The sequence below is a fragment of the Stegostoma tigrinum genome, chromosome 28 (assembly GCF_030684315.1).
Source record: "Stegostoma tigrinum isolate sSteTig4 chromosome 28, sSteTig4.hap1, whole genome shotgun sequence".
In the NCBI taxonomy this organism is placed as follows: domain Eukaryota; kingdom Metazoa; phylum Chordata; class Chondrichthyes; order Orectolobiformes; family Stegostomatidae; genus Stegostoma; species Stegostoma tigrinum.
The window spans coordinates 16,015,704-16,043,244 of record NC_081381.1 but is presented as its reverse complement, the minus strand read 5'-3'; the positions used below and the strand labels follow the sequence as shown (position 1 = coordinate 16,043,244).

Below are 27,541 nucleotides of genomic sequence, written 5' to 3'. Positions count from 1 at the left end.
AAACAAACATTCATTAAAGATCCATTATCCCTACGAAGTATTTCACATCGTGTTCTTCTCTCTTTGCAAGCATAAAGTTTACCAAACACTTAAATGAGCATAAATGGTCTCTAAAAGCATTTTTACACTAAAGATTATTTCTACTATATTTCACTCTTCAATTCTAAATAATACTTCACTAAATATCTTATTGGGAAACATACATGTATTGCTATAGAATTCAATCACACTGAGTAAAGATCAAACTTCAGTCGTGGGTGTCTCTTCAGTTAGAGAATTTCTGGCAAGGTAGTAACGAGGGTCTCTTAGTATTTCCACAAAACAACACTGTTTCCAGTCCTAATTCTAGACAAAAATAGAAATTGCTGGAAAAGCAGAGCAAGTCTGGCAGCATCTGTGGAGATAAGTCAAAGATAACGTTTTGGTTCAAGTGACCCTTCCTCCTCAGAACCAGTCCTAATTGCAATGAGGCATTGATAGTTTTAGAATCAAAATAGAAAACAACTCCGTCTCATATCACCAGCAATATCTTCAGCACGCTAACTAGTGTGGGTATTGCAAGTGTCACAACTCCCTAGGATAAGGCTCTGAAAATCAAGCCCTGGTTTTCCCACAGTCATCACAGAAGTTAAAGTTTAAAGCAAAAAGACCCAAAATTCTCGAAGCAGGACAACAGCAAGGACAGACCCATTTTCTTTACAACAAAAACTGCTATTTATTGCAAGTAAATAGACTTTAGCTACAGGTGAACAGTTATGAACTATCAGGGTATAAATTTCACTAATCAAAATTCTAATCCCCTTTCGCAAAAGACAGCATCATAAAAAAACTACATGGATTATGGACAGAGAGAAAGGCTAGGCAAACAATTTTGCAGTTCCTGCACACAAAGGTTTCTGAGATGATTTTTACGACTCTTATGCTGATCAGATTGTCAGAAAAGCCCATCTGGTGCACTAACGTCCTTTAGAGAAGGAAGCTATCATCCTTATCTGGTCAGACCTACATGTGACTCCAAACCTGCAGCAATATGGTTGACTCTTAACTGCCCTCCGGGCAATTACAGGTGGGCAATAAATGCTCACCTGGCCAGTGACTTTCATGGCCAGTGAATGAATTTTTAAAAGCTGGACAGGGCCTTGGCAAGACCACATCTAGATGTTGTGTGCAGTCTCCTTATCTGAGGAAGGATGTTCTCACAATGGGGTAAATGCAGTGTTCCTCAGGATGGCAATGACTGACATGTGGGGAGACACTGAACAGATTAGAACTACGTTCAAAGGGGTTTGGAAGAATGAGGGGAGATTGTGTAGAAATCCCACTTCCTACAGACTAAGGGGGTGGCCATGGGGACCCGCATGGGGCCCAGCTATGCCTGCCTCTTTGTAGGTTACGTGGAACAGTCCCTCTTCCGCACCTACACAGACCCCAAACCCCACCTCTTCCTCCGGTACATTGATGACTGTATCGGCGCCACCTCTTGCTCCCCAGAGGAGCTCGAACAGTTCATCCACTTCACCAACACCTTCCACCCCAACCTTCAGTTCACCTGGGCCATCTCCAGCACATCCCTCACCTTCCTGGACCTCTCAGTCTCCATCTCAGGCAACTAGCTTGTAACTGATGTCCATTTCAAGCCCACCGACTCCCACAGCTACCTAGAATACACCTCCTCCCACCCACCCTCCTGCAAAAATTCCATCCCCTATTCCCAAATCTTCCGCCTCCGCCACATCTGCTCCCACGATAAGACATTCCACTCCTGCACATCCCAGATGTCCAAGTTCTTCAAGGACTGCAACTTTCCCCCCACAGTGACCGAGAACACCCTTGACCGCGTCTCCCGTATTTCCCGCAACACATCCCTCACACCCCGCCCCCGCCACAACCGCCCAAAGAGGATCCCCCTCGTTCTCACAAACCACCCCACCAACCTCCGGATACAACGCATCATCCTCCGACACTTCCGCCATCTACAATCCGACCCCACCACCCAAGACATTTTTCCATCCCCACCCCTGTCTGCTTTCCGGAGAGACCACTCTCTCCGTGACTCCCTTGTTCGCTCCACACTGCCCTCCAACCCCACCATACCCGGCACCTTCCCCTGCAACTGCAGGAAATGCTACATTTGCCCCCACACCTCCTCCCTCACCCCTATCCCAGGCCCCAAGATGATATTCCACATTAAGCAGAGGTTCACCTGCACATCTGCCAATGTGGTATACTGCATCCCCACCGCATCCCTAAACCAGCCCAGTTTGTCCCCTCCCCCCACTGCACCACACAACCAGCCCAGCTGTTCCCCTCCACCCACTGCATCCCAAAGCCAGTCCAACCTGTCTCTGCCTCCCTAACCTGTTCTTCCTCTCACCCATCCCTTCCTCCCACCCCAAGCCGCACCCCCATCTACTACTAACCTCTTCCCACCTCCTTGACCTATCCGTCTTCCCTGGACTGACCTATCCCCTCCCTACCTCCTCACCTATACTCTCTCCACCTATCTTCTTTTCTCTCCATCTTCAGTCCGCCTCCCCCTCTCTCCCTATTTATTCCAGAACCCTCTCCCCATCCCCCTCTCTGAAGAAGGGTCTAGGCCCAAAACGTCAGCTTTTGTGCTCCTGAGATGCTGCTTGGCCTGCTGTGTTCATCCAGCCTCACATTTTATTATCTTGGATTCTCCAGCATCTGCAGTTCCCATTATCTCAGGACTCTAGTAGGACTGGACAAGCAGGATGGATGTTCCCAATAACCAGGTGCTTCAGAACCAGGGGTCACAGCCTGGGGATAGGATGGACTATTGAGGGCTGAGCCAATGCATTGGACTTTTGCTGCACTCAATCCAAAGCATACAAGATGATCACAAGAGTCCAATCTCCAGGAGCAGTGCCATCCAGTCCTCATCCTTTATAACATACATGGCTAAGAGGCCATTGTCACTGGCACCCGATAACCTTCCATCACCATCATGAAATGGACACATAGCGAATCAAATCCTTTGGGGCCTGGGGAGCTTCGTATGTTGCACCTTTGCTGTTAACTGAGGAGACACAATTCCTGAGAAGTGGGATCAGCCAATATCACCTTATAATGATGGCCAGCATTTCATAATTGGCCAGAGCTCACTTGCCAGCACCATTTTATAATGCTAGGTACGATCTGGCATATGGGGATACTCGCTGCCACTAGTTTAATTTGGAGTTTTCATTTAGGAATTTAGTTTGGATAAATGCGAGGTATTGTATTTTGGTAAAACAAACAAGGGCAGGACTAATGCGACTAAAAGTGAGGCCTCGGGTAATGCTGTAGAACAGAGACACCTAGGCGTTTACATACATAAATTTTAGTAGTTTTCATCGCAGAGATAGGGAGGTTCAGAAGGTGTTTAGCACACTTGCCTTCATTGCTTAGGCCTTTGAGTATAGGAGTTGGGACGTTATGTTGAGAATGTACAGGACATTGGTGAGGCCTCTTCTGGGGTACTGTGTTCAGTTCTGGTCACCATGTTGTAGAAGGTCATTACTAAGCTGGAGAGGTTTCAGAAGAAATTTCCCAAGATATTACCGGGTATAGAAGGTTTGAGTTATAGTGAAAGGCTAGAAACGCTGGAACCTTTTTCAATGGTGCATGAGAGATTGAGGTAACCTTATAGAAGTTTATAAAATAATGAGGGGTATAGATAGAGTTGATGGTAGTTGTCTTTTCCCCAGGATGAAGTTTTCAAAACTAGAAGACTAGAAAAGACAGAAAAAGACATGAGGGACAAATCTTTTACACATAGGTAGTTCATTCCACGCAGTAACCATTCTAAGAAGTGATGGTTGCAGGTACAGTTACAAAGTTTAAAAAAAAATTTTGGATAAGTAAACGAAAAAGGACAGGTCTGGAAAGATACAGGATGTGGAGGTCCAGTGTTGGACTGCGGGGGACAAGGTCAGAAGTTACTGGACAGCTGGTTGTAGTCCGGCAGATTTGTTTGAGGTCACAGGCTTTTGGAGGGCTGTTCCTTCGTCAGGTAAAAATGGAGCAGCTTGTGAGGGGATAGCACTTCGAGGGATTATGATTTCAGCTGAATCTGTTGGACTGTGGCCTGTTGTCATGCGACTTCTGACGAGGGATACAGGACATTACATGTAGGTGGGGCTCACTTAATTTAGGATTACGGTCAGCATGGGCTGGTTGGACAAAAGGATTTGTTTCTACGCTATACGATGCTGTGGGAGGGTGGCACGGTAGTTCAGCGATTAGCACTGCTGCCACACAGCGCCAGGGACACGGGTACAAATCCACCCTCAGGCAACTGTCTGTGTGGAATTTGCATATTCTCCCCATGTCTGCGTGGGTTTCCTCGGGGTGCTCCCGTTTGCTCCCACAGTCCAAAGATGTGGGCAGTAGGTGGATTGGCCATGCTAAATTGCCCGTAGTGTAGTGTTCAGGAATGTGTGAATTAGGTGGATTATAGGGGAATGGGTCTGGGTGGGATGTTCTGAGAGTCAGTGTGGACTTGTTGGGCCAAAGGGCCTGTTTCCACACTGTAGGAATTCGATGATGCTACGACTATGATGAGAACGCTGCTGCTCTTTCCTTTTTCCAACACTTTCACTGGGTTGCAAGAGGCAGAAAGGTGCTGGTTCACTTATAAAAGGTTTTGAACTCATCAATTAAAAAAGCACAGCTAATCACAACCAAGGGAAGATTAAACCTGAAGAAATTCAGTTCAAGTGGCTTACTGCAGAAAATAAAGAGCACATTCCTAAATTGGTGGTGACCAAAGGTTTCTCTACGCTGTTCACAAAAAAATTGTTCAGCTACTTGAAAACCAATTGCATAATTGCTGGCAGGCGGAAGACCTTTGTCATTGGTAACTTGTCACAAGTCAACAAATCGTTCCACAGCTTCTTGCCAAACAAAGCTCTGTCAGGACATAAGCCTTTAGTTCCAGATCTTCTGCAACCACTTCTGTAATGCACAGCTGTGTGAACAATGTTCACACCAAGTTATTTACTTTCAAACAATGCAGCAATCCTAGCAATGCATTGTTTTAAAATAGTTCTTCTCTTATTTCAGCCCAATATTTTTGTGGTTTTCAAGAATTAAAACAGAGACAGTCTTTAGACAAGAATCTCCAACAATGCCAAATCAAAATATTGGCAATTTTGCAGCACACTTCAGAGTCAGACTTTATTTTTGTAGTTTTCTGAAAAGAGAGAGCAAGCAACAGGAGATTGATGAGTACCGATATGCACAACACACAGGGCAAGGAAAGGGATGAGGTTGTGCATAGAGAATACAGGAAATTAGGCAGGAGGTTAAAAAGTAGGTCCTCAAGGGTCACAATTTCTGGACTACTACTGGTGCTATGGGCTAGTGAGATAACGAATAGGAGGATAGAACAGATTCTGGAGGAAAGAATCCACATTTTTGGACAATTAAGATCTTTTCAGAATATAAATAACTTGGGATGTAAGTTTGCTCGCTGAGCTAGGTGGTTTGTTTTCAGACGTTTCGTCACCATTCTAGGTAACACCAGTGAGCCTCCGGTGAAGCGCTGGTGTTATGTCCCGCTTTCTATTTATCGGTTTAGGTTTCCTTGGGTTGGTGATGTCATTTCCAGTTCTTTTTCTCAGAGGATGGTAGATGGGCTCCAAATAAACGTTTGGCCAACAAACACATTGATTTGGAGCCCATCCACCATCCTCTGAGAAAAAGAACTGGAAATGACATCACCAACCCAAGGAAACCTAAACAGACAAATGGAAAGCGGGACATAACACCAGCGCTTCACCGGAGGCTCACTGATGGTGTTACCTAGAATGGTGACGAAACGTCTGAAAACAAACCTTCCAGCTCAGCGAGCAAACTTACATCCAGAACCTCAACCTGAACTACAAATCTTTGCAAAACTCAATATAAATAACCTGTTAACGAGATGGGTTCCACTTGAATTGGAAGGGGACCAATATCCTTTTGTGCTAGTCAGGAGGCTTTAAACTAGTAAAAGCGGGGAGAAATCAAAGCAACCATGAGAAAAATAGGTTGAGGCTGGTACAGTAGAAAAGGGAAGCAAGTCTAGTGGTCAAGGCAGACAGGAGCTGGGCAGAGAACAAGGTAAGACTGACAAATTAAACTGAATTTACGTCAATGCAAGAGGCCTTAGGACAGGTAAGACCATAAGGCACAGGAGTGAGAGAGTAAGGCCATTCGGCCCGTCGAGTCCACTCCGGTAAGGCAGATAATCTTTGGGCATGCTTGGGAACATGGCACTGGGATCTCATAGCTAATACAGAAGTGTGACTCAGGGATGGTTAGGACTGGCAGTTCAATGTTCCAGAGTATAGATGCTATAGGAAGGATAGAAAGGTAGACAAGACAGAAGAGGGAGAGTGTTTTCGGTTAGGCAGAACAATACGGTTCTATGTCGGGAGGATATTCCTGGGAGATCAACAAGTTATATGGATGGAACTGAAAGAAAGGGACAATCATCTGGTTGGTTTTGTATTATAGGCCCTCCAATATTCAGCAGGAAATTGAGAAGTAAATACATAAGAAGATCTCATATCTGGAAGAATAATAGGGTATTTATGGTAAGGGTTTTTAACTTTCCAAAAATAGACTGGGAATGTCAGTGTTAAGGGCTTAGATGGGGAGGAATTTGTTAAGTGTATACAAGAAAATTCTTATTCGAAATGTGGATGTACTTACAAGAGAAGGAGCTACTTCTGTTGGGAAATAAGCCAGGGCAAATGACTACGGTGTCAGTGGTGGAACACTTTGGGTCAAGTGATCATATTCTATTAGTTTTAAAATAGATCAGTTCTATCCTTTTCCATAACTAAAAGTTAAGTTTAAATTGGAGGAAAGCCAATTTTGACAGTGTTACGAGCTTTCAAAAGTTGATGGGGGAAACTATTCACTGGTAAAGAGATGGTTGGGAAGTGGGAGGCCTTTAAGAATGAGACAACGAGAGCTCAGAGACAGTATGTTCCTGTTAGAGGGAAGGACAAGGCTGGTTGGTGTAGGGAATGCTGATGACCAGAGAAAGAGGCGCTCTGGTCAACAAACAGGTGACAGCATATATCAGGGATAGACAGCTGGGATCGAGTGAATCGTTGAAAGAGTATAAGGGCAGTAGGAGCACACAGAGGTAAAAATCAGGACTGCAAAATGGAGACATGAGATAGCTTTAGCAAACACAGTTAGGAAGAATCCAAACAGATCCTATAGATACAACAGGGGCAAAAAAAGAGTATCTGAGAAGGAATAGGGCCCCTTAAAGATCAGCATGGCCATCTATGTGTGAAACCACATATGGATGAGGTACTGAACAAATATTTTGCATCAGTATTTACTGTGGAGAAGGACTTGGAGGCTAGGGAATTTGGGGAAATAAACACTGATGTCTTGAAGAGAGTTCATATTACACTCGAGGTGGTGCTGGAGGCATAATGGTGCATAAAGGTAGATAAATCCCCAGGACCTGATCAGGTATTTTCCAGAACTTTGAGAAGCTAGGGAAGACACTATTTGCATAATTGACAGCCATGGGTGAGGCACTGGAAGACATGAGGGTGGTTGCTATGGTGCCATTATTTAATAATGGCTGTAAGGAAAAGCCAGGGAACTACATAGCAGTGAGCCTTACATCAGGGATGGGTAAATTGTTCGAAGGGAATCTGAGGGACAGGATTTACATGCATTTGGAAAGGTAAGGACTGATAAGGGAAAGTCATCATGGTTGTGTGTGGGAAATCGGTGTCTCACTAACTTGATTGAGTTTTTTTGAAGAGATGACAAGATTAAAGGAGGCAGAGAGGTAGAGATTGTCTATATCGACTTCAGCACACTATTCAACAAGGTTTCACCTGGTACTGGTTAGCAAGGTTAGATCACATGAAATCCAGGGGGAGTTAACCAATTCGATACAAAATTGGCCTCAAGGTAGGAGATAAAGGGTGGTGGTGGATGGTTCCTTTTCAGACAGGAGGCCTGTGACCATGGTGTACCACAGGGAACAGTGTTGGGTCCACTACTTTTCATCATTTATAAAAATGATATGGATATGAATATAGGAGGTATGGTAAGTTTGCAGATGACACCAAAACAGGTGATGCAATGGTCAGTGAAGAAGATCTCAGAACAATGGGACCTTGATCAGATAGGGCAATGAAGAGTACTGAGATAAGTGGGAGGTGTTACACTTTGGTAATGCTAACCAGGACAAGACTTATACAGTTAAATGGTAGGATTGCCAGGGTGATGAAGGCGGCCTTTGGTTCACTTGCCTTTATTCATCAGTGCAAAAAGTATAGGAATTGGGATATCATGTTGTGGTTGTCCTGCACATTAGTGAGGCCACTTTTGGAACACTTCACACAATTCTTCCTTCTACAGGAAGAATGTTAAACTTGAAAGGGTGCAGAAAAGATTTGAGGATAGTGCTGAGGCTAGAGGGTTTGAGCTACTGGGATAGGCTGGTGCATTTTCCTCTTGAGCATCAGAGATTGAGGGATATAAAGGTTTATAAAATCATGAGGGGTATGTAATAGGATGATTAGCTAAGGTGTTTTTTGTGGGGTGGGGGGGGTCGAAAACTAGACAGCATAGGTTACAGAGAGGGGCAGTGGGAGGACTGTTTAAAACAAAGAGAACTTAGAGGGGGGGGTAACTTCTTCATGCAGAGGGTGGTGCGTGTGTAAGTGGCCACAGGAAGGGGTGGAGGCAGGTACAATTACACATTTAAAAAGGCACCTAGACAAGTATGTGAATAGAAAGAGTGCAGAGGAATATAGATCAAATACTGACAAATGGGACTAGGTCAGGCTGGGGTGTCTGGTTGGCATAGATGACTTAAATCAAAATGGTCTGTTTCCATGTTGTATGACTATATTAAAAACAGCACTAATATGTAATATTACTGATTCCTATGCTATGTAAAAACACATTTCAGTAATAAGTTGAAAAGACTTTAGCAAACGATGGAACATTAAATAACGCTAAGTTAAGACTGCCAAGTGCAAGTAATTTATATGCACCACTGGAACCTGCTAGAATACGTTACAACCTTAGACGACTTAGCATTCAAACTACTTATCCAATTTTACATTTCCCATCCAAACACCCACTCTGAGCTTTACTTTTGGGAGATTTAATCTTCAGATATCACTGCCAGCTACAAGTACAACAGTGGAGTTCTGCCATGTACATTTTCATTTTCTGACAGCAAGCATGGTGAGATATAAAAATGTGTTCTACGTTTTTAAAGAAAGTGCATCATAAAATATTCTTCAGTACAGCAAATACAAGAAATGCGAAAACAGAGCTCACCCTGCATTCATGCCATTGAGCAATACAACACTAATAGCACAACTGCACTCCTCCCTCTTAAATGCATTTTTTAATTTCTCCCTCCCCATGACACACACAATAAGAGAAAAGGCCTCTTACCAATACTCAGTAACCAGTTCATGTCAAGCTGTGTTAATGAGCAGTTGCATAAGTCAGCATTCGCAAGACAAGTTCCTTTTGATTATATAGAGTATCAACAGAATTGTGCACCACACAAACTTTACCAACTTTGCCAACTCCTCAATATGCAAATTGCGCACGGTTAGCAAAACCAACAAGAATACATTCACTAAATTTGCAAAGGCCAGCAGGTGAGATAATGCATTTTTTTTAAATTAACTCGGGTTGTATGGTTGTCATAACTCAAACACTTTCCAAACTTTGAGTAAAGCTCAATTGCATATCTTAATTTGAAATCATGATTATAATGGAATTCCTGAGCTTCTAGATATCATGACCTCAATGATGTTGGTGTCATGATGCTAATATCTTGTATATGTGCACTGGCAAATAGTCAACATAAACCCCACACGTACACAGATTCCCAGGATTCAAATACAAGATCTACAGACAGTAACTATACATTTTAATAATGTGAAGTCAATTAGGAATCAAACACAACATGTTGACCACCATATTTTGTTGTAAGATTAACCAAGACTTTGCACAAACTGGGAAAAAAAACAGTACACAGAAGTGGTATACATTTAAAACATCAGGTAATTAGATAGGCAGACAAGTTAAAAATCATCCCCATAAATGATGAGACCAGGATATCAAGGATGACAATGGGAATAAAATGTATGTATTTTTAATCAAATTACTTTTCCCCACACTTAAGTTAACAGGTGAGTGAGAGTCAACTTTCAGGAGAGAAGGGATGAAAAGGTAGGAAAGAACGACAAATATTTGAGTAAATTTTGTCGTTTTCATGTTGATCAGATGTAAGTGGCTTAAAATCAATATTAGCTACTGCATAAAAATATAATCCAGACCACAGCTGTAACCACAACTATTGCCAGCCAAAGTACTGTAAACTTTGTAGATTTCTTAGCACCATACATTATAAATATTCCATGTTCTTAGCATCACTGAAGCAGTTTCCACTTTTAAAAATGTTTAAATTTCAACATAAAGCCAAATCACAGCCCAACATGATTCACTTCACACCACTTTCAGTGTGTAATTCGAGTGCAATTGCAAATCTTGAATTTTCTAATTACTTTTTACATCTGCCTCAAATTAAATCTCCATAAAGGAGACAGTGGTCTTGTGTACTGCGTAAAGCTTTAAATTTTAAAACTTACTTCTCCAACTTTCTTATTCTCCCACAGAATTTAAGTGTTCATGTGTAACAATGAACTATTGCTCATTTTCCCTCCTAAACACAATGGCCTACATTTTTTCCATTCACTTCTAATTTAATCCACCTAAAATTAACAGCTCTCACAAAGTAGCTGTTTCTCTTTGCTTCAAAGCATTCATATGCTTTAACCAGATGACTATAGACAACTTTGTAGAAGGAGCTGTATTTCACTTTGTTAGGGGTAAGGAGGAAAGATAAAAATGGTCAGAAAACAAATAAGATGATTTTTTTTATTTTCATGTCATGAAAAGTACATGTTCCTGCCAAAACTGTGACTGGAGTCAGTGTAACAGTTATAAAACTAAAGTGAATTGGTGGTTTTTACAGCAATACAAGAGTTTTTTTAATTAAACAAAACCATGAGAGTTACTGGAAATATGCAAACCTTAACATGTTCAGGAGGTGACTTTTACATTGGGAGAAAAGGAAAAGGGTGGGACTTTTCAGCACTGCAGGTAAACATACTGTCCTTTCATCTGACACCAAGGTTCAAATACAGGCCAGGCCAATGAGATAAAAGGACCCTCTCAAGTTGTCAGCAGTAAGAGTTCTATGCAAAAATGAGTTTGAGCGTCTTAACCAAATTAGCTATCTCAATTCCTGACAGTCACAAATCCCCAGCAGAAAATTGCCTATAACTTGACATTTTCACTCAAGCATACGGTAAGAATGGATAGAATATGAAATGTTCAACGATGATATGCTTTTTAATTTAGAATTGAAGAGAGAGAGCTTATATCTTTTCTCCAGCCCATTCTACGATTGCGCTATTAGCCAGATAAAGCACTTGTCATTTTTAATCATGACTGACGCCAACAAAAATACCAAACAAAGACCTAAATATAACCAAAAACACTACACAATGGGGATTTCTAGGTAATCTTAATCAAGGTGTACATTCAGACAGTGCAGTTAAAATCTACATTTCTGAAGATCATTTCTTGTCAAGCTTTGATATTCTTACTTAATGAAAATTCAGAAAACACAAAAGTCGTATTGTGGTTAAAATTACCCTTCATTTTATCATCTCAACAGCACTATGATACAATTGGTTAAGACCTGGAATGCATGGACATGAGCGTGATGGAGGCAACTGAAACAATCAAAACTGGAAGTAAGACTTATCTCAAGAGGAAATGTTGTTGAGTTAGTGGTGAAGGTAGAGACCTAAACCTATTTAGAGACCTATTTGGACCTGCACATTAAGTGCTGTGAGCTGCAGGGCAATAGGCCACGTGAAGGAAGATGGGATTGGAAAGGGCATCTGGGTGCCTTTGGGTCATCATAGACAAGATGGGTCAAACGCCCGCCTTCTGTGCTGTATCATTTCTATTGTTCTATAAATACCATCTTTTCCTAGCTGCTGACAATTCTAAAGAGAGGTCACAAAATAGTAATCCTGTTTTCTTTTTGCAGATGCAGCCAATCCTCCTGTGTCTCTCCAGCAATTTCTGCTTTTGTTTGTTTCAGATCTCCAGCATCCACAGTCCTTTGCTTTGTTGCAGTAAAATAGTTACGTTACCACCAAGAATAATGGTGACACTAACAGTGTTCATGACTATGAAATAAACTAGAAAACAACTTCCAACATCTGCACATGTACAGATAAAGGCAGAAATATGAAAACCTCATCCTTTAAAGTTTGAGAAGATTTGCAGCTCGGCTTTTGGACGAGGTTGCAAACGTTTCATCACCATGCTAGGTGAGATTGTCAGTGAGTCTCCAGTGAAGGCGCACTGACAATGTTACATAGCAGGGTGATGAAACATTTGCAACCAAACCCACCGGCTTGGCGGGCAAGTCTACAACTTCAGATTCCATTCCGTTTGCCTTGTTCTGCTAGAAGCATTTTTAGAGGTACCACTGCAACAATAGATTCAGGATTGAAACAGGGAATGAATGAAACTGTGGCATTAGCTGGTCACAAAGCATAGAGAAAACCTTAGGATTTGCCCACTCAAGTATATGTGATTTTCAAATGTCATTCTAAGTTTAATTACTTGCAAATGACCTCTCTGGCATGGAAAGATTTATTTTTGCAAGCGTTAGAGATTTATCCCTTCAGGTTTTAATTATTATTGAAGATTTTTAAAATTAATTTTCCCCCCCACTTTTTTTTAATTTATCTCTCTCTCAATCTCATCTTTAATTTCCCTTTCTTTAGTTTGCTTTATGTATTTGATTCACATTGAATTAAAATATACTAATTTACACTTCTAGTTGATATTGTGTGCCTCAGTAAACATTCTTCAATCTGATTAGCTGAACAGATGAACTGTCATTTTTCAGGTTCACAAATATCCCAGATACCCTGTACATAGTATCATCCTGCACTGTTCTCCAAATGACTAAATTACCACGTAATATCTGTGGGTCGCTGTAAACATTATGAATAGTTAGTATAATTCACTGGGTCACCACTGAGAGCAAAATCAGGTTGGTGTCAGCTAGACTCATTGTAGTATAAACAGGTACGTAATAAGGACCTCAGGTTTGGTCCTCAGAACCCCACAGAACAGTATTCTCAGAACCGATGTGTGACATCCAGTAACAGTACTTCCTCGGATGGAATACTGATATTGCCCAACACTCTACTTGGGATTGCCTACACAATAAATTCCTGATCCATGCCATCCTATGAAGAGGAGACATCAAAAACCAAGCAATTTTGCAAAGACATATTCATAGATTGAGTCAAAAGCTCACAAACTTCAGACCCAAAATAAGCACTGGTAGCTATTTCTAAACAGGAAAAAAAACAAAACCCAGATGATGGTGATTTAAGTACAAGATTCCTAAGAGCAAAACTAAAAAATGTTGAGATTTAAAAAATGGAAAGCAAGTTATCTTTTCAACTGCATTCATCAATAGATTTTTCTTCAATCTTCTCTGCTTCTGAAGGCATTATAATTGCTGATGAAAGGTGTCACAATTGTTCACTGTCCTCAAGTACTTTCCTAAATAAACATCTTTGTATACACATGCAAAGTCATCACAGGTCACAAATGTTTCTGGATGAAAGTCAGGAAATGCAACCCAGTATGGTGTTTTTCCTCCCTAATTTATAAATATTTACTCCAGATTTGCTGGCATGAACTGCACATGAACTAAATGTAGGATCTTGTGGTCCTGTTCATTTGATGTTTCACTAGGTTTGTATTTATCAATAAATCTAGTAGTAAAACGACAAATAAAGTTTCTGAAGTCAAAGTTAATTATGAATTTGTATTAGTATTTTGACTTTGTTTAGTTGTCCTTGGATTTCTGCCTCAGAATTTTACACAAATAATAAAACCAGAACTCAGAGGTGAATTGGGAGATGAAAGTTTAAGGAAATTCACAACGGAGGCAGAGATCAGAAAAATTGCAAGTTCAATTACCGGTCTATAGATTATCTCAGCCAGGGAGCAACACTTCAATTCACCCTTGCATTCATCGACTAGAAGAGGGTAAAACAAAAATTTCTTTCTTCAATTGTCAACAGCAATTATCCAATAACGATTGCTGAGAGACAAGATCAGACTTTCTACATTTTGCCCCCTAGTTGGATAAAATAGTGACTGTGGAAGAATAACCGCCTAGAAAAGGCAGAAAAAAATTGAAGATAAAATGGTGAATTCCTTATTTTTATACTGTCCAAAACTAGTTCATACAAAAGGAACGATCATTAGGGCAAGATACCAAATAAAGCTAGGTTCCTACATCAGGAGTCTGTCCTTCCACGTGTCACTGTTAAATCAAATCTGCTTGCGACAAAATAACTAGATTTTTAACCAGCTAATATAACGGGGCAGATATTGTTGCAAAACACACTCAAATTTCTCTTGTATCATACTAACACCACTAGATTTTGATGAGATTTCATGCAGCCATTGGGTAACATCAGACTGATTTTGCCAAAAATTGATTCTCCCCTGCAGCATGTCTTAGGAAATCTGGCAAGTCCACTTCATTTCTTTCATTTCACTGCTATGGTGATGTCAAGGGCCTGAAGCATAAAAACACCACTATAAAAACAAGTTTACATTGCCATGTTATTTGCAGCCAATGCAGAATGCCAGATTCACTAAAGCTGCTAATCAGAATAAATTGGTGTGGATGAGTTGTCACCATTGTCTTCAACCAAAGAAAATCAAGCAAGTTTATCTAGGTGCTACTGCCAGCTGTGTAACAGCATAACATTTGAATGCAGTGGCATCTAACATAATATAAATGCAGCTTCAAACAACTAGAGTTAACATTAATCCTAGAGCTGGTGGCAGTAAACTAAGCGTGTTCTGGCATACAAACATGAACGATGGAATGAAAGGACCTGGAAGATGTATGATTTGGGGTGATGTTTTTAAGGTTCATCGTGGTTTTTTTGAACTAATGATGACTAAGTTTAACATACTCACATTGAAAACATCTTTAAAAATAAAAAAAAGTCTCAGATTGTCTCTATGATAACAAGTGGGCTACAAAACAATAGATGTGAAAGCTATTTCCATTTAAAGCGCCCACTGACTAAGTCATCCAGCTTAATCCTTCATAAAAAGGAAAGGATTCTTCAGCACCTTTACTGAAAACTAAAGGATTTATAAATGGAAATGTGTAAACCAGTGAACATGGTGTAATGATTATTTTAAGATCACAAAAATCATTTGTCAAAAAGTAGTAGGAGAGAGCAGGGAAGAAAAACACGTGTTCCACATGGCGTCAGTGTGGTGACCTCATCAAATCTAATAGAACTGCACAAGTACACATTGGTGAAGGAAGAATCAGACTAAACCATGACATCTCCCACAAATAAATGGTCTAGTAACTTAATCTCCAGGCACACAGACATGAAAAGTACATATATGAAGCCAACAGAATGGCCACAGACTCATACCTAGAATAAAGCAAGTATAAGCCACTATTTTCAAGGAACATTTCTTAGAGATGAAAGCCAGAGGAAAGTTTGGACATATACATACAATTAACAAAAATTGCATGGTTTAGCTCCCATTCTGATAATTTAAAGCTCTTTAAAGTGTTTGCAGTATCAATAAAACACAGTTCTTTGATGCTCGCACATCCTTGTAATATTTATCTAGGCTCCAGCATCCTCAGTCTATACTGAATTTGCAGATGATGATTGCCAGTGACTTTTTTTGGGGGCAGGAGAGGGAGAGGGGGCGGGGGCGGGAGAGAGAATGGGCAGCAGGATGTGCCAAGTTAAATGAAAATACCAATTAAAGGCTCTTACACATTCTACACAGGTTTAGCTGCACTATCCAGGGCGGCACGGTGGCTCAGTAGTTAGCATTGCAGCCTCACAGCGCCAGGGACCTGGGTTCGATTCTAGCCTTGGGTAACTGTCTGTGCGGCGTTTGCACATTCTCCCCGTGTCTGCGTGGGTTTTCTCCGGGTGCTCCGGTTTCCTCTCTCAGTCCAAAGATGTGCAGGCTAGGTGGATTGGCCAAGTTAAATTGCCCATAGTGTTCAGGGGTGTGTGGGATGCTCCAAGAGGTAGTGTGGACTTGTTGGGCCAAAGGGCCTGTTTCCACACTGTCAGGAATCTAATCTAATCCATAACTGCCAAATAGTCTGCCAGCAATCATGAGCCTAAGTGATGACTTAATGATGGTCACTGAAAAATAGCAGGAGAGTTGTTGGTCCATACTCTACGAGAAGTCGGTGCTTTGACAGAGAAGGAGGAAACATGGGTGAATGGTTAGGAGTCCACAGCCTTTTTTTTAAAATTATGGTACTTGTAAAAAAAAACAAAATACTATGTCAAATACAGGTTCTGTTTCTGTAATGCATTTTGACACCATTCTCGTACCACCAAACCTACTGAGGACAATGGTTTTGCTTTGATTTACATTGATGAACCCACCTTTCATCTAAAATGGAGCATTTTCACAATTAATAATTCATGCCACTAACAGTACAGATGCAAATTCTGCCTCCAAACAGAAAGAAACACAAAATCATTGTTATTACATGTTCAGTACAATTCCCATAACTTTAACTTCTGTAAGCAAGATGCTTAAGTGACATATTTAAGTCGCACACGAAATACATTGGACAACCTTCCAGTAAGTGTTTATTCTGTAAATATTTAGAAAGGTTATTATGAATCATTTATACAAATATATTATGTACATGAGACGGATGGATGTTTTGTAATAGATATAGTATCACAAGAGCCGATAACTGTGTTCCTGTGAAGTTTATAACAAATAGTTTAGCATGCAAAGTACAAAATACTTGAAAATAAACTATTTACCTGTAGAAAATATTTTAAAAATGAAATTGAACTTTAAGAAAAATATGGAATTTAAATTACATAATATTTACAAATTTATTAAGCTTACACTTTTAAATGCAATACTTTGCGCAATCACAGATTTTTAACTTGCATCCAACATGTTGGGGGTTTTCTTTAAAGAAAGCCGTTCTGGAGCAGATTTAGAAAATAAGAAACAAACACTATAGAAGGAGGAACCTTGTACACAACTGCTGTATCCATTAATTCTATAGACCTTTAGTTAGTACATTGAGCTTTATGCACCTTAATAATCATTTGCATGCCTTCGGACACAAACATTAGAAACTTCAGACTCTTTCTATACATTCATGCAAGATCTAAAACATAAGCTGTATTTTTCATGAAACAACAGATGGCCGAGGGCTGTTACCCAAGGTGATTGTAGTACTGGTTTTAAGCATACAATGTCCACAAATGGCAGCGTGACTCACACACAGCATGACAAAGAAACAAAGCTTGGGATGTACAATCTATTGTTTCCTGAACAAAACAAAAACCAGGTCTGAAGTAGGGTCACTGCACCCAAAACAGTGGCTCTGCTTTCTCTCCACAGATGCTGCCAGACCTGTGGAGTTTTCCAGCAATTTTTGATTTTGTTGCTGTTCTTTCAAGAAGAATTAGTTTTAAAACTGTTCAAATACAAACTCCAGCTAACTTACATTAATAAAACAATATAATTGAAAAATGTCAAAGCTATAAACCACCTGAATGTATCTTGAGCCATTTTAATAACCAGTTATACAGGGAAGTCACAAGTGGATGCAAAAGTAAACACTAGATGCAATTACTTAAAATTAAATCAAACTTAAAAGAACATGATTTTACATTAAAAGTTGGCATCCCATACATATCACCAAAATATGTTTTACAATTGGACCTCATTTTTATGCAGCTGACCATCCAGAAATCCAAACTATGCAAAAACTGTACTTAATTACAGATTGGGGAACTAATATTAAAGTGGTGAGTATTTCAGCTTATAAGCTTAGTAACAGTCTGAGTTTTAAAGCAATCTGGTCCTACAAAAGAGCAGTCTCTATTGTGAAACAATTTCAACCATGTTTGAGCAACTGCTCACCATTTAAATCTAAGATTAGTATCTGCACATTGATCAAATTTTTTTTTTTACACTAAACATCAGTATAAACCCATAACAAATCCAATACAGGCATAATAACAAATTGTGGAGCTGGATGAACACAGCAGGCCAAGCAGCATCTTAGGAGCACAAAAGCCGAAGTTTTGGGCATAGACCCTTCATCAGCTTTTGTGCTCCTAAGATGCTGCTTGGCCTGCTATGTTCAACCAGCTCCACACTTTGTTATCTTGGATTCTCCAGCATCTGCAGTTCCTATTGTCCTTAATACAGGAATAATGCTGGCTGTAAAAAAATTGCCTTAAACCAGGCCTACCATCAAGCCTCATCTTCCCTCCCCTACCAAGGCATGTTCAGTTTACAGTTGTTTACAAGTTGTGGGTGTTCAAATTCATAAATTGTGAACTCCCAGCAGGTGAAGCTAGTGTATTAAGTCACATAAATAGCTGAAAAACCTATTCCACATCAACTTATAATAGGTAACAAAAAAAAGACCAACACTGCGTCATTAGATGCAATGCCATCTGACCAAAGCAACATGTTTAACAATTAACTTGAACAGTTATTAGCTGGAATTACTTGGGCAATCTCTGATTATTAAAAAAATGGAAGCATCTACAAAATCATCTGAACACTCCTGAAATGATTGTCAGATATAGCAGATGTTTTAGTTTTGGTAGCCTGATAAGCATCACACAGGACACAGTGTGCCTCTTGTCCACTATGTTTGCATCAGCCATCAGGAATTGATTATTCATGCACTGCCAGGCCAAGTTCAGCATTAGGCAGTCCCAGGGTAAACTTCCTTTTGCACTACCAATGAGCCTTAAGTTTAGTCTTCGAAAATCATTCATTACTGTGCATTTGCCACAGCACTCATTCTGAACTGCCTCTCAGCAAATTGTGCAATTTTAATGCCTACCCATATGGAGGTTTCAGTACTACAGATTCCAGTACATGAAGAACTGGCTTGAACACATTTTAGAAAACTTGCGAGCAGCAGAGAAAATAAAATGCCTTTTCCTATCAGCCTGGATTTGAATGCTGGCTGCCAAAATGAAAAAGGATGAGTTCAACTCATTGTCTACACACTACCCTGAACTGACAGCGAATTACGTAAAATTTTTGGAAAGGAATTTTTATGTTCAGTTCAATAGGTATTTCTTACTTAAGTAAATGTGACAACATTTTACTGGTTATTTAGCAAGTTTTTTAAAATTTCTTCAACTGTATTTGGAATGAAGGATACTGTTACATATAAAAATGAACTGGAAGGTTGATGTTATGCATTTGTCTAGAATCTAATAATGAAGGTAACAAAGTGTGGAGCTGGATGAACACAGCAGGCCAACCAGCATCTCTGGAGCACAAAAGCTGACGTTTCGGGCCTAGACCCTTCATCAGAGAGGGGGATGGGGAGTGGGAACTGGAATAAATAGGGAAAGAGGGGGAGGCGGACCGAAGATGGAGAGAAAACAAGATAGGTAGAGAGGAGAGTATAGGTGGGGAGGTAGGGAGGAGATAGGTCAGTCCAGGGAAGATGGGCAGGTCAAGGAGGTGGGATGAGGTGGTAGGTAGGAAATGGAGGTGCGGCTTGAGGTGGGAGGAAGGGATGGGTGAGAGGAAGAACAGGTTAGGAAGCAGAGACAGGCTGGGCTGGTTTTGGGATGCAGTAGGGGAAGGGGAGATTTTGAAGCTTGTGAAGTCCACATTGATACCATTGGGCTGCAGGGTTCCCAAGCGGAATATGAGTTGCTGTTCCTGCAACCTTCAGGTGGCATCATTGTGGCACTGCAGGAGGCCCATGATGGACATGTCGTCTGAGGAATGGAGGGGGCGTTAAAATGGTTCGCGACTGGGAGGTGCAGTTGTTTGTTGCGAACCGAGCGGAGGTGTTCTGCAAAGCGGCCCCCAAGCCTCCGCTTGGTATCCCCAATGTAGAGGAGGCCACACCAGCTACAATGGATACAAATATACCACATCGCAGATGTGCAGGTGAACATCTGCTTGATATGGAAAATCATTTTGGGGCCTGGGATAGGGGTGAGGGAGGTGGTGTGAGGGCAAGTGTAGCACTTCCTGCGGTTGCAGGGGAGGGTGCCGGGTGTGGTGGGGTTGGAGGGGAGTGTGGAGCGGACAAGGAAGTCGTGGAGAGAGTGGTCTCTCCGGAAGGCAGTCAAGGGTGGGGATGGAAAAATGGCTTGGGTGGTGGGGTCGGGTTGTAGATGGCGGAAGTGTCAGAGGATGATGCGTTATATCCGGAGGTGCTGGGGTGGTATGTGAGAACGAGGGGGATCCTCTGGGGGCGGTTGTGGCAGGGGCGGGGTGTAAGGGATGTGTTGCGGGAAATGCGGTCAAGGGCGTTCTCGACCACTGTTGGGGGAAGTTGCAGTCCTGGAAGAACGTAGACATCTGGGATGTGCGGAAGTGGAATGCCTCATCCTGGGAGCAGATGTGGCGGAGGTGGAAGAATTGGGAATAGGGGATGGAATTTTTGCAGGAGGGTGGGTGGGAGGAGGTGTATTCTCGGTAGCTGTGGGAGTCAGTGGGCTTGAAATGGACATTAGTTTCTAGCTGGTTACCTGTAATGGAGACGAGGGGTCCAGGAAGGTGAGGGATGTTTGGAAATGGCCCAGGTGAACTTAAGGTTGGGGTGGAAGGTGTTGGCGAAGAGGATGAACTGTCCGAGCTCCTCTGGGGAGCAAGAGGTGGCGCCGATACAGTCATACAGTTTGCAGTCCCAGAAGTGGTGTGCCCGGCAGTGGCGGATGTGACATCATTGGTGGGGTCACCGGCCATGTCCTCATGGTCAGTGGCGGCCTCTTTGTAGGTTACGTGGAACAGTCCCTCTTCCGCACCTACACAGGCCCCAAACCCCAACTCTTCCTCCGTTACACCTTCCTGGACCTCTCAGTCTCCATTTCAGGTAACCAGCTAGAAACTGATGTCCATTTCAAGCCCACTGACTCCCACAGCTACCTAGAATACACCTCCTCCCACCCACCCTCCTGCAAAAATTCCATCCCCTACTCCCAATTCCTCCACCTCCGCCACATCTGCTCGCAGGATGAGGCATTCCACTCCCGCACATCCCAGATGTCCACGTTCTTCCAGGATCACAACAATCCCACCCCCCGCAGTGGTCGAGAACACCCTTGACCGCGTCTCCCGCATTTCCCGCAACACATCCCTCACACCCTGCCCCCGCCACAACTGCCCCCAGAGGATCCCCCTCGTTCTCACATACCATCCCAGCCACCTCCGGATACAACACATCATCCTCTGACACTTCCACCATCTACAAACCGACCCCACCACCCAAGCCATTTTTCCATCCCCACCCTTGTCTGCCTTCCGGAGAGACCACTCTCTCCGCGACTCCCTTGTCCGCTCCACACTCCCCTCCAACCCCACCACACCCGGCACCTTCCCCTGCAACCTCAGGAAGTGCTACACCTGCCCCCACACCTCCTCCCTCACCCCTATCCCAGGCACCAAAATGATTTTCCATATCAAGCAGATGTTCACCTGCACCTCTGCCAATGTGGTATATTTGTATCCATTGTAGCTGGTGTGGCCTCCTCTACATTGGGGAAACCAAGCGGAGGCTTGGGGACCACTTTGCAGAACACCTCCGCTCGGTTCACAACAAACAACTGCACCTCCCAGTCGCGAACCATTTTAACGCCCCCTCCATTCCTCAGACGACATGTCCGTCATGGGCCTCCTGCAGTGCCACAATGATGCCACCCGAAGGTTGCAAGAACAGCAACTCATTCCGCTTGGGAACCCTGCAGCCCAATGGTATCAATGTGGACTTCACAAGCTTCAAAATCTCCTCTTCCCCCACTGCATCCCAAAACCAGCCCAGCTCGACCCCTCCCTCAACACATCCCAAAACCAGCCCAGCCTGTCTCCGCTTCCCTAACCTGTTCTTCCTCTCACCCATCCCTTCCTCCCACCTCAAGCCGCACCTTCATTTCCTTCCTAACTACCACCTCATCCCGCCTCCTTGAACTGCCCGTCTTCCCTGGACTGACCTATCCCCTCCCTACCTCCTCACCTAAACTCTCTCCACCTATCATCTTTTCTCTCCATCTTCAGTCCGCCTCCCCCTCTCTCCCTATTTATTCCAGTTCCCTCTCCCCATCCCCCTCTCTGATGAAGGGCCTAGGCCCGAAACGTCAGCTTTTGTGCTCCAGAGATGCTGCTTGGCCTGCTGTGTTCATCCAGCTCCACACTTCGTTTTTTTTTGGAAGGGGGTGGTTAAGGGAAGGAGGGAGAGCTGCACAGTGGGAAGGGAGGTGCGAGAGAGCGAGAGAGGTTGAGAATAGGTATTTCAAATTTTAGGGCCAAGTCACCTGAAGCATAAGTTACCAATGTTTGGTTGAAAAAAAAAATGGGGATACTCACAATGCTAGAAATCGGAAAAGCAGAGAACTCAAAGTTCTCGACAGTGTCCTCTGTAAAAACTTAGTTGTTGCTAACATGCTGTTTTTCAGTTTGCCATGTCTTTAAATTTTTCAGCATGGCCATACACACATGTAATTAATCAACTGACAAGGCCTATACTGTGCTTTTCAGGCAGCTGCAGGACCATGCACGTGCACAGTTTAGCAGGAAAACTGGCTGTAGGGCAGGAGATTACTAGAGATATGTACTGGCAAAATGGGATTTGAAAACAAGGATGAGAATTTTAGATCAAGGCAGCTAAATCAAGAATCAATTTAACTGCACAAGTGCAGAGGTAATAAGCAAATGAGTCTTGTTGGCAATGAAGGTGCTGGTAACAGAGTTTAGGATACATTCATGTCTATGGCTGTAACCATAGACATCCCTGAAAAACAGGAGCAAATTAGTGTGGCTTTTCCAATTTACCAGCTTTCATTAATATTTTCTTTAGCACACAGTAGCAAAAATTACAACTAGTGCATGGCTTCTGCTGTATGAACTTTCTTTCTCTGGATAATTGGTCCATGACCATTAACACTAAACTACAGCCCTATTTTGAAAGTGAATCCTCAATACAATTTTCTGAAGTGAAGTTCTCTGGTTTTATTTTAAACCGCAAAAATATTTTCCTCATTCTCCAGTAAACTGAACTAAATCATAGTTTCACGGCACATAATGGATAAACTACAAACAGAACAATTAATTTTGTAATCTCCACCTTTTCAATTGCATCCATGTCCATTAGAAATAAGTAGTTCTAAGTGTAACCTCAGCAATATATTACATAATGGTATTAATCATTGCTGGTTGGTACTTCCCAGATTAAGCAATGCCCACCAACATTCTGTTCACATTATTCAAGACTTCAAATTGTAAACATTTTTTGTAGTAATCATTACAATAAAGTTAATTATCTTATAGCCACTCAACTGCATATTAAAAGGTATTGTAAAACAGTGAAGTGTTCCGTACTCAACACTTGCCCAAATTAAGCAATGCGCCTAGAATACGAAGCCTTGTACTTTAGTCAGCAATTGAAATAAAAAGAATTTGGGAGAGCAATGTTCTTTCTGTTCGAGGACAAAGAGAAGTCAAAGGACTCTTGATATGGAATGGTACTGCCTTGGCACTGTTCTGGTGATTGATTTGATTGCATTACATTCACACTAAACAAAGCAGATCATTTACTTTCCGCTGTATTTCTTCAAAAAAAGTGATAATTATCTATTGCCTTCCCCAAACTTAAAACTTCTCATTAAAACCACAGAATTTTGCTGAGACATGTTTGCAAAATACACATGCAAGAATATTTCAAATCTGAACTGGTGTTGTTGGGTAAGCAGTGTATGGAGAAATAAGAGATAAAGACAAGGGGAGGGATTTTCTCAGATGTTTTCAAAAATTTTATACAGCAGGTTTATTAAGCAAACAAAGATCTACAGTTCAATCCTCACTCCTCATTAGCTGAATTCAGTCACAGCCATATAGGACCACTGAACTGAATTCAGATTAAAGAACATTAAAAAAATCAAATCAAGATTCCCAATCCCAATTTAAAAGCCAATGGCCCCAGCTGGACAACGTACATCTGTTGACATCAGACTCATTTGCAATGCCCCCCCCCCCCCTACCAGATTCAAATAACTTGCTGGCACTCACTACCAAGGCTTGCAGATATATAAATATTGTTTGAATGATGTACTTGAGGGCAACTAATGCCAGTCAGGACTTCAAACAGTCCATGCTTTCACGAGAGGAAGAAGAGGGGAAATGGACAGGTAAAAGGAAGTCACCTGAATTAAACAGCCCTTCCACATGCTTTACCTGATGGTTATTACTAAGTGATGAGTAGCTGCCCAACAATTGTTTCATGTTTAACCAGCCCCTGTCACAGGATAAATACATTACATCTTTCACATAACAGCTGTTGTAACCCCTCATCCCGTTGCTGCCTTCAAAAAGAACTGCAACACACAACAGACACCACAGCACAGAAACCACCAGTTAACTACAAAAAAAACATAGTCACTGTCATAACATAACAGCTGCACTGGAGTAAGTTACAGGCTGTAACCCAATCTTGGGGACTCAAGTCAGTTGATGCTCACAAACTCCGTGCTCTCAGTTTATGAAATCTGAACCCCTTGATTATATTACAATCCTGGCAACACACTAACATCCAGTTTCACGGTTATTGTTGCACACATCTTGAAACATGTAAAGCTTCTGTTTACATATAGATACCATGCAATTTTAGTATGAGCTCTTCAGGCATTAGGTCACACCATTTTGTCACTGTCACCACGAGAATTTCTGTTTATTCAGAAAGTAGGAGTTGTGTCTGTTCTACAATTCGCTACTTCACTCTCACCATGTGTCAGAAAAAAAGGTTCTCAATCCTTACTTTTTTTTGCCCTGGTTTTGTTTATCTGAACACAGACTATTTCAAAGTAAGTAAATATTTGAAATGTACTGGAATCACACCATCTTAGCAACAAGCATATTTACATTCAACAATCCAAATGTTCAATAATCAAAGTGAAACATACACATTCTACACCCATATCTCAACTAATAATGACCTTGCCATCTGTACAACAGCTTTACTTTTTAAAACAAAAAACCATAGGCTGAGCCTACAAATAAAATCTCATTAAAACCACTCCTGTGACAAAAATGCACAAAAGCATTTCTTAAAAATAGTTTTCTTAAAATTAAATATTTATGATGGGTTGAGAAACTGCAGTCTCTAATCGCCGCAAGAAGCGCAACGAATACTATTCTTAACTAATTTCTTTAACCTTCTGGAGATTTCAGTCCAAAACCTACAATGGTGGCAAGGTTTTCTTTAAACTATCATTCACTGCAAACATGAAACCAAACACAGTTCACATCAACATATTAAACACAATTACACACAAAAAACAAACAACACACTCTAGTTCTCATTCAGCCTGGATAACATGGGTTAGACAATCCCTTTATGGCCTACTCCACCAAGATTACCCTGGATCTAATTATCACAGATTTACCACTAGACTTGTAACCCAACTTTATCACATTTATAAGGTTTCAGACACAGCAGAGGGAAAGGTGGTGTGGTGGGGAAAGAGAAACATGAACCAACATCAGTGGTGAGTATTCTTAGGCAGTTGAAAAGAGACATAAATAAATGTTAGTACAGAAACCACAATAAAAGAGACAATAACATTCACAATCTCCACAAGTGTCACTCTTAGATTCAACATCACACACAATGGCCACGTTTGCCCTGGTACAGAGTGAAATTTTAAAAGCCAGGCAGGGAGAGTATTTGTATGGTGTGGAAGATGGGGAGGGGGGAGATGGAGGAGGGATGTGGAGGGTTTGATGTAGAAGTGCTGAAGGGAGATAAAAGATTTGGTGTGGGGGGGGGAAGCTGGGTGAGTTTCTGAGTGCCAGTCCCAGCCACACTAATTGCATAAACACACCCAAAAGAAAACGTCCAGTCTTTGAACCCATTCCTTACCTTCCGCCCCTTTACTGCATGAATACCTTGGTTGCTTGGAGCTTCACAAGGGAAAGAGAACGAAGAGTTGTTGGAAATTGCATCTGAATTTTCTCCCTTGTTTTTGTCCCCAGGTGATTCTTTCTCTCGTGTGTGTGAGGGGGATTTCTTCTTCCCTCTCTCTCTCTCTCTCTCTCTCTCTCTCTTTGTTTCCTTCCCTGGCGAGTTTTTGTTTGTAGCTGAGGATAGCGTCTTTCTTCTTCTTGTTGTGGGGAGAGTGTCTATTCCTTGCTGCTAGAAACACAAGAGATTTCCCTGAGAGAGGAGGAGGAGGGAGCCCAGGGTAACCACAGGACACCGTGCACCCGCCAATAATCGCCGCCCTCATTGGACCAGCCCGCAGCCCTCACCCCGCACAGCCAATCAGCCGCAAGGAGAAAGAGGACTGAATTGATTTAAAAGCTCAGTCTCCAGAAACAATGTTTCAGAGAAAGGACAGACTTTGGGAGGTGGGGGAAATCACTCACACTCACACTCACACTCACACTCACACTCACACTCACACTCACACTCACACTCACACTCACACTCACACTCACACTCACACGTTGGGGGGGGGGGCGAATCTCACACACACAGTGGGGGAGAGGCAGTCATGCACACACTGGGGAGAGGAATAAAAACAGACCCAAAGTGTGTGTGGGGAGAGAGAGGAAAATCTCACACGCAGTGTGGGGGGGGGGGAGAGAGAGAGAGAATCAGAGACACACATAGAGTATGGGGGGGAGAGAGGATCAGAGACACACATAGAGTATGGGGGGAGAGAGAATCATGGACAACCACATTTAGTGTGGGGAGGGAGAGAGAATCACAGACACACGAAGGGAGAGAGGGAATCAGACACACAGAGTGTGGAGAGAGAGAGAATCACAGACACACACAGGGAAGGAGAGAGGGAATCACACACAGTGTGGAGAGAGAGAATATCACACACAAGGCAGGGAGAGACACACACACGGGGTGGGGAGAGAGAAAATCACACACACACACGGGGACGGAGAGCGAAAATTGCACACATGCACAGGGAGAGAGAGAAAATCTCACACACACACACACACACACACACACACACACAGAGAAAGAGAGAGAATCATACACCCACGGGGGGGAGAGAGAGAGAATCACACACACACACACACACACACAGAGAAAGAGAGAGAATCATACACCCACGGGGGGGAGAGAGAGAGAATCACACACACACACACACACACACACACACAGTGGGGGAAAGAGACAGAATCTCACACACACACACACATAGACGGGGGGAGAGAGAGAGAATCACACACACACAGTGGGGGAGAGAGAGAGAATCACACACACACACACACACACACACACAGTGGGGGAGAGAGACAGAATCTCACACACACACACATAGAGGGGGAGAGAAAGAATCACACACACACACAGTGGGGGAGAGAGAGAGAATCA

At 42.2% G+C, this 27,541-nt stretch overlaps 1 protein-coding gene across 5 annotated transcripts in view; it reads right to left on the bottom strand.

The window, feature by feature from the left end:
* Positions 1-26,398, bottom strand: part of rerea (arginine-glutamic acid dipeptide (RE) repeats a) — a 685,623-nt gene extending 659,225 nt beyond the window's left edge. For 4 of the 5 annotated variants that reach the window (XM_048561799.2, XM_048561803.2, XM_048561804.2 and 1 more), the window contains exon 1: positions 26,066-26,398. The gene's annotated coding sequence lies outside the window, so the exon portion shown is untranslated. The remainder of the gene's footprint in view (positions 1-26,065) is intronic. The other variant, XM_048561805.2, reaches the window with a different exon arrangement.
* Between the last annotated feature and the right edge of the window lie 1,143 nt (positions 26,399-27,541).